The sequence below is a fragment of the Zophobas morio genome, unplaced genomic scaffold (assembly GCF_036711695.1).
Source record: "Zophobas morio isolate AGI-343-1 ecotype UQ-CSIRO unplaced genomic scaffold, CSIRO_AGI_Zmor_V1 ptg000009l, whole genome shotgun sequence".
Lineage (NCBI taxonomy): Eukaryota > Metazoa > Arthropoda > Insecta > Coleoptera > Tenebrionidae > Zophobas > Zophobas morio.
Window position 1 is genome coordinate 1,888,546 of NW_026972114.1, and position 7,647 is coordinate 1,896,192.

General features: G+C 43.9%; 1 long non-coding RNA gene across 1 annotated transcript; it reads right to left on the reverse strand.

Moving 5' to 3' along the window:
- Positions 1 to 2,853: 2,853 nt before the first annotated feature.
- Positions 2,854 to 3,248, reverse strand: LOC135125825 (uncharacterized). Its single transcript, XR_010279974.1, has 3 exons — positions 3,238 to 3,248; positions 3,063 to 3,187; positions 2,854 to 2,915 (listed from the first exon to the last, which is right to left on the reverse strand). It is a non-coding gene; the product is annotated as an uncharacterized LOC135125825 (long non-coding RNA).
- Positions 3,249 to 7,647: the final 4,399 nt, after the last annotated feature.

Sequence of the window (7,647 nt, forward strand, 5' to 3'; positions counted from 1 at the left end):
TTTCCGGGATACAGGAACAATCCCTGGACATTACCCCCGTTCGTCCGCATCTCGAACAGAACAAGCCGGGTGGATTCGAACAGGACGAACGATAGTGCCCAGTTCCTCCGCATCTCCAACACTTGATGGCGGCGACAGCGTTGGGGGTGGCTGCTCTGGTTGTCGGAATCGTCCTGAACGCTGTACTGACTCCCTGGTCATTTCTTCGGTTGCAGGGGCACTCTCGGGACATTATTCCGCCTCGGCCGCACCTGGAGCAGAACAGTCGGCGTGGCTTCCTGCAGGCCGAGCGGTAATGTCCGGATTCTCCACACCTCCAACATTTGACGGTGGTCCGGTGTTGGCGGTGGCGCCTGTGGACTGCTGGATGGGCCTGGACGACGATGGTGGGGGACGGATGGTCTCCAGCCTTCGCGGTGGTGCCGTGGATGGCTGCACGGGCCTGGACGACGGCTGCAGGGGACGGTTTTCAGACCTAGGGGCGTACGCGTACCTGGCAGCCGGGATCTGGGTGGTCGTCGAGACGCTATTCGGTAGCGGGACTGGTGAATGGCTCCTCACTTCCTTCTGGAGCTGCTCATACTCATCGATGAGCCTCACCAACTCCCCGATGCTCTGGAAGTCTCTATGTACTGTCGTTACTCCGGTAGCAGGTGGCTGTACAGGCGACGAAGGACGGCCTGTGGGGAATACCCTCCCAGACGGCGGGTGAGGGTTTGCATCGCCTGTATGAAATCTCGACAGGCTTCTCCAGGTCGTTGGCGACGGTTGACGATCTGGTCTTCCAGGACTTCTTCATAATTCGGCATGTAGAAGTCCCGGAACTCCTCGACGAAGTCGTCCCAGGAGTACCAGAGGGCCCGGTTGTTACGGTACCACTCCAACGCCTTATCGGTGAGCATTTCCGGCAGCACGGTGAGCATCGTGTCCGGTTCAATGGCAAAATGTTCCTGGAGTTCTTCGGCGCGCTCCAGAAACGCCATGGGGTCGGTCTCTCCGTTGAAGTGAACACGGCTCTTGCGCACTAGGTCCAGGGCTTCCCAACGGGTGTCCCGCGGCTGTGCGTAGCACGACTGGACCGAGTGGCGACTTCGACGGGGCTGTGTCGGTGCCGGTGGTGGCACGAGAGACGGACGCTTCGGTGGCACCGGTTGAAATTCTCGACTCGGAGACGGCGAAGTTGGTCTTGTGGCTGTCGGTGAGGGCGATGGGGAAAGACGGTGCGGTTCCCTGTACGTCCACGTACTTGGCTCGTCGAGTCGGCTCCTGGGGGCCTCTCCAGAGGCGGGACGAGCAAGTTCCAGCGGGACGGCAGGTCGTGACAGAGCAACTGGGGACTGGACTCGGGGAACGGCACCTGTAGTGCTGGTGGGGGCTGCCCATGGGAACGGCGCTGGCATTACTGGTCGTGAAATCACGGGCGTGGACACGGCAGGCCTGGTTAGCGCAATGCTCCAAGTCAGCGATGTCGCTGATGCCGAATTTGCCACCGATGTTGCGTTGATGAGTACGATTATAGAGGCGTTTGCAGAACAGACAAACCGACTATTTCAGGACGGTGTGTATGTGGGAGATACACTGTACAAGTTCCTACCGTTTGCTTACATCGTGGACTCTGTAGCTCGACCGATTATTCAAAACATGTTGCGGTATAACGGCTACTACGGTTGCATCCTGGAAGAACTGTAGGCAGAATCGTCAAATATCCCATAGATATGGATAGTGACTTACGTTCAAAGGCGACCCATATTGAGGATTTGTTAGGAGTGCAGTCTACCAGATATCGACGTCCTATTCGTGGTGTTAAAGGTCCGACTACATGACTTCACTTGCCATATTTTTATCCTGTCTGGTCGTTTCCGGTTGAGTACATGCGTGGAGTACTTCTAGTGTTTTATAACACTTTTCCAACCTTAAAAGAATTCTACTATAGCGTGTGTAATTACCGGGGGAGCGTCTCTTACGACGCCGGTGGGGTATTCGGCACAAATCCTGGATTTTATCCCCTATCCATATTTTTTACGTTGCGAATTGTAGTGGCTGTCGTCGCCTCGTCGCGGTGGCACAGCTTTTAACGATGATTCAGGAAACCTGGAAGAGACCATTTACATGTATCCCTCTTAAATAGGCTACCCTTTTACTGTATGTTTATGGCGTTATGCCTGTACCCAATGTGCGGCTTGTCAGATGAGGCAAGTGAGGTACAGCATCAGCACACGGAACCATAAAAAATATTTTTCTTCGATACTAGGTTACAGTGGAATGGTAATGGTCCTACAAGTAACCAATTTGGTATTTTGACGCCTAACAAACTAATACCCCTTTGACATGTCGGAAGTTGTTTCGAGTGGATAGTACTATTGTACGCATGGATGTGTGTCTGTGGATTATTATTGTATACATTTATCGCTTACACGAGTGCTTTCGTAGTGTTGAATAGTGTGTTTACGTTACTCAATATTACTGGGCAACTATTAATGGTTGAAGCACATTCTTGGGTTGGCAATTCTGAATTATGTTAACATGTCAGTCACAGTTGTCAATTGTGACATGGGCGCGCTTAAAAAACAATAAGATGGGAGCTAGTGAATTGGTGGCCAAACGTACACATTCATATTAGGTATGCCATCAAAGAGTTTTACATACGTCGCCAACCTGACAAACACAGCACAAACATTCATAGTCGCCCGATAGTGTCGTGTACCTTGTATCGCCAACAGCTTAGTCGGGTTCAGCGCCGATTTCGCAAGTGCCTGTGTCCGCCGACTACCCGTTCCCGTAACAGACGAGCACCGCAATGTCTCAATCCCGAAAACGCCGACCGCTAACTCTTTTGCGAACTGGGAATCTCGTGTCCTGGCCTTTGCAGCATCGGCGAGCGTGATGCTGACGTAAATACCATGTCCAAGATGGGTCTGTGAACATGTCTGTGCGTTACATACTAGTGCTGGTGCAGCATCGACATGTACAGTGCTCATCTGGGATATCTATGACGAGCATCGCACTGAAAGATTGCGATAATTGTGTATAATAGAATTATGGAAATACCCATAGTAACGCACTATGTCCACTGTGTGGTGCCAATGTGGGTTCCATATTGACGGATGCGTATATACTTGATCGCCAATTCTTGCACCAATGAGGAGGTCAGCGGTCGGGCATTGCGGTGGTGTCGACATTTGAATGCCTACAAATACGTAATATATTTGTGATACATAACTAGTGAACCTCGATTACCTCGCATTTTGGCGATGACGTCTTCTTGTAGCTCCCGGTTGAGACGCCTATAGAGTGCCACCTCCCCTTCCAGTTCTTTAATTCGTTGCGCCGGGTTTTCGCTGCTTTCTGCTGCGATCTCTCTGCCTTCGGTGTTCCTCGATGCGGCGGATTGTTGCGGAGACACGCAACCAGGCCTTAGGGAGGGCAACCACGAGGGCGAGGGCGACGCCAGTGGCTAGGGCGACGGCTTGCCCGCGATGTTGAGGGCTGGGGCCCTTGCAGTCTCGCCGGGACGGTCGCAGGCACTATAGTATCATACCGCGCAACATGGGCAGCAGTGGGCATCTGTCAATACATACAGGGAGTGGAATACGTCGGTGTATAAATTTGTCATATGAAAATTGACTATGTTTGTGTAGTGTAATGCTTAATGTGTGGAAGGCTGGTGTTATACAAGCGCAATGTAGTCGATATCAGTGGGAGATAAAATAGGAAATAGGACCGTGTAACCGACAACAGACGTAACCACGATTCAGAATAAGCTACATATGCACTAGACATGACCTCGCAGCATGTTACGACTAGGTTACGTTGTGAAGTAATGCGTTTAACGATTGTCATAAAGTAGATACCATATGGAGGATTTTGCTAACGTTCCCAACACCTATTCCTATTACATTAAACATGTGTGATACCAGTATGAAAGGACTAACTGTTATGGAACGATCAAGTCACAAAATACTCGGTCAGAGTAGAAGTGGGTTAACGTAGCGCTGACGTCCAAGGATGTTCGGAATTCTCAGTGTGGAGGTTGTCGTGTGGTCGCATTTTAGCACGGTTCGTGTGTGGAGTGACAAAGGTTAGGCTTACCAGTTTTCGTTTTTTCGGTGGCAGAGCGTCTTGGGATTGACCCAGGGATGTCCCCGAAGACGTGGTATCGTCTACCAGACGTGTCGGGACCACGCCTACTCCTCTACGGTCTCTGTCAAACAACATCTGGATTAACACGTATCAGCACATGCACGCGTCATAGTTGCATTGCACTAAATTAAGCGTCCTCTTCATACTAAACACAATGACGTTAACACAATGTCAAAATTCTATGTGGTCACAGGATATACAGTCGCGGCAGTTCATCGGAAGCACCTATATATGTCTTTATTGTAAAGTGTAAGTATATAGTACTGCATATAACGTTGGTGATACATACAGTTGCCTATCGTTTACTGCATAATAGGCTAGACAAAAAATAATTACGTCGCATATTTACATAATCTACCTTTCGAGTAAGCTTTGTATTTTTTTAGGGTTAAGTAACTACTCCAAGTCTTTTATCCTACTGCCCATATGAATTATACCACTCGAATAGGTAAAACACCGCTTAACTAGTTAGCTCCCAATGTATATTCTGCGTCACTGGAAAGGTACATTTTGCGCTGTGCATCTGCAGTCATTACACTTCGACTACTTGATATAGTAGTTACGACAAAGTTAATCTAATTGTATGTTTGGAACTGGGGGTCGATTCTCGAACTCGTTCGAATAAGTTCCGCATACGCAAGTGGCGAACTTCCGAACGGTTTTGAAGATTCGCTATTCTCGAACCGCGCGCACACGTTGGTATACGCAAATGTCCGAGCGTATACGAATGTCAAGTTACGAGTGGGTAGACGCGATCGCATTTTGGTTTGCGAGTGGTGAAAGCTAACCTAAAACTCAGTTTGGTCACAGTATACCATACAGTAGAGACAGCGTCAAATATTGGAACAACGTGTCCTTACCCAACCATTTTGATTAGGGGGGATTTTTGAAACGAAGTGGAATATTGGTTGCCTAAATTACAAATACAGCTCGTCCGTAAAACAATGTAAAAGGAACTGATATAAACATCGAATGAACTGAAACCAATTTTTGGAGTGTGGTATGAAGACTACGAAAAAAATACCATTTTGAACAATAAAAAAGAATTGTGCTTATATTTATTTTATTCATTAATAAAAGTCTATCACTTTACCAATTGAATTTCAACATAAACATAACCACTACCTATTTTGTCAATGCCCTCAATTTTCGCCAAGTGTAAACCGTTTGAAGAGTCAGAAAGTGAACGCTGTTGTTTTCATCTTCCCTGGGAAAAGTACTTTGATGTTTTTGGTTGAATTTTTGTTGTTAGTTAAATTAGTAAAGTGATTCTGAGAACCTTTTCATAATAACATAGACTACAATCGTAGACCACTTCGTGATTGCACTCACAATGAAAAAACCTGCCTCAGGGGCTTCTTTAAATTTCCCTCAGAATCTGTAAGATAAGAAATATAAAGAAGTATATTATTCTATAATCAATAAACAAATATTTGGTATGCAATTTTTACAGCACAGTGAAAATTCCAATAGTTGTAATGATTTAGGATCTATTTAACTAGCAATTGAATCTAAAGAAAGTAACCAGTGTCAAATTATTAATACAGTTTTAAGCTGAACAACTTTTGCACATAAATCTGTGGAAGTAAATATGACAGACTACAGACATCTGGACATGGAGGAACAAAATTCTTGAGGTTATGTCTGTGGATACTTAATGAAGAAATGCTTGATGAAATATACCTGTGAAACATGTAGTTATTTTGCCGTTGCATGTAATGTCATCATATATGATAAACTTCTCTGTCACTTCAACGCCTTTGATGATGATCCACCATTTTGGTAATCCTAAAGCTGGCCATTCACGTTCCAACGTCCCAGTACGATTGTATTGGATGCAACTGTTGTACAATTCTGTTAAAAAGCAGCAGTACACACACACGTTACGACCTTGTAGTTAAAAATTTGCGATCGTGATGACAACATGTCTGACGAAATGACGAAAATGTACTTTTATAGCTGCTCTCACAGTTTGAATAACATACACTGTCGAGACATGTCCACACATGATCAAATTTCCATCCAATACAACACGATTGCTGCTACAGACAGACTTGTTCACCAACCGTCCACATCCAGCCGATTTGCTTGATCGCATACACAGACGTTCAAAAACACGTCAATTTCGTCGTATCCAAAACAATTGTACTGCGGCATTGGAACGTGAGTGGCGGGCTTAAGATGCTGCATGAAGCATTCACCTTTTATTTTGCAACCCTAGAAAAACGATTTGCTTCACTATTTTCTACCAACTCAATTTTACCTTCATGTGGCCGATATATAAAAGCAGCCCTCGTAACTGTGTCCATACCAGCATACCGCACCTCTATGCCCTGTGTACAGTTTCCACAAGATTATTTATTCTATTTATTTGTTCGAATGCGCATTTTCTATTCAGTAAAAATAATAAATCACAGTTACAATATTAAATACCAAACATCTAAAATGTCAAATTTGACGCACAATGTTCACATGGTGGTAAATTTTATTTAGTAACAAGGTTTACCACTACAGTTTCAAGCCAAAATTCAAGGTCATGTCCTTACCCAACGGTCGATTATTGTTGTTCTCTGGTCCGTTACGTGTATTTCTAATGGGGCTTTCAAAAGCTGTCCGTACTGTATGGTATTCTGTGGTTTGGTTTTGGTCGTTCTGTGTTAACATCAATATAATATCTTTAATCTGCTGTATCTGTTAATACACATTAATAGAAAGAGTTACCATTCCAAAAATACACAAAATGTAATGTATCAATTTGATTGTGGGAATTTTATAATTTCATTTACTGTTTTGACATTTGTGATGCAAATTTAAAAATTTTAAATTGAAACAGCCGATTTCTGTGTAGTACACATAATAGCTACATGTGTATGAAGAAACAACGCACTGGTGCGATATTTTGTGTAATTTCTAATAATACATTAACACGTTCTTATTATGGTTGTAACAATAATTTTTAGGTGACTCTGGCTAGCCACTGCGAACATTTCAAATATACGTACAGTTGTTTTAAAAATAAAAACTAAAATGAATTCTGAAAGATCATTTACTGTACAAAACGGTTGTAATGGTATGCATAAGTATACCTGAATAAACATCGGGTAACCAAACCCTAAGAATTTTCTATAAACTAGGAGAGTACACGCAGTAATAAAGGGATTAATATGCAAATACCTGCTGGCTGCGGTGGTCCGGGACATTAAGTTTGTATCTGCATAATTGTAAAAAAATCACAAGAGTTTGTATTAAATACGTAGGGTTGCATAAAATCGTAAAATCAACAATTTTTTTTAATCACGATTTTTTTATGTTTTTTTAATCTGTCAATTATTTGAAATTAAAATAGTAAGTATCCGACTTAATGTCATCCTTGTGTCGTACTTCTTAGTTTTAAACAATGAAGAGAATTTATTGTAATTTACATTGCAAAAAAGGAATTGATAGTGTTATTTATAATATTCACTCCTATAATCTTTAAAATACAATTTAAAAGAATAATCGTTCCAT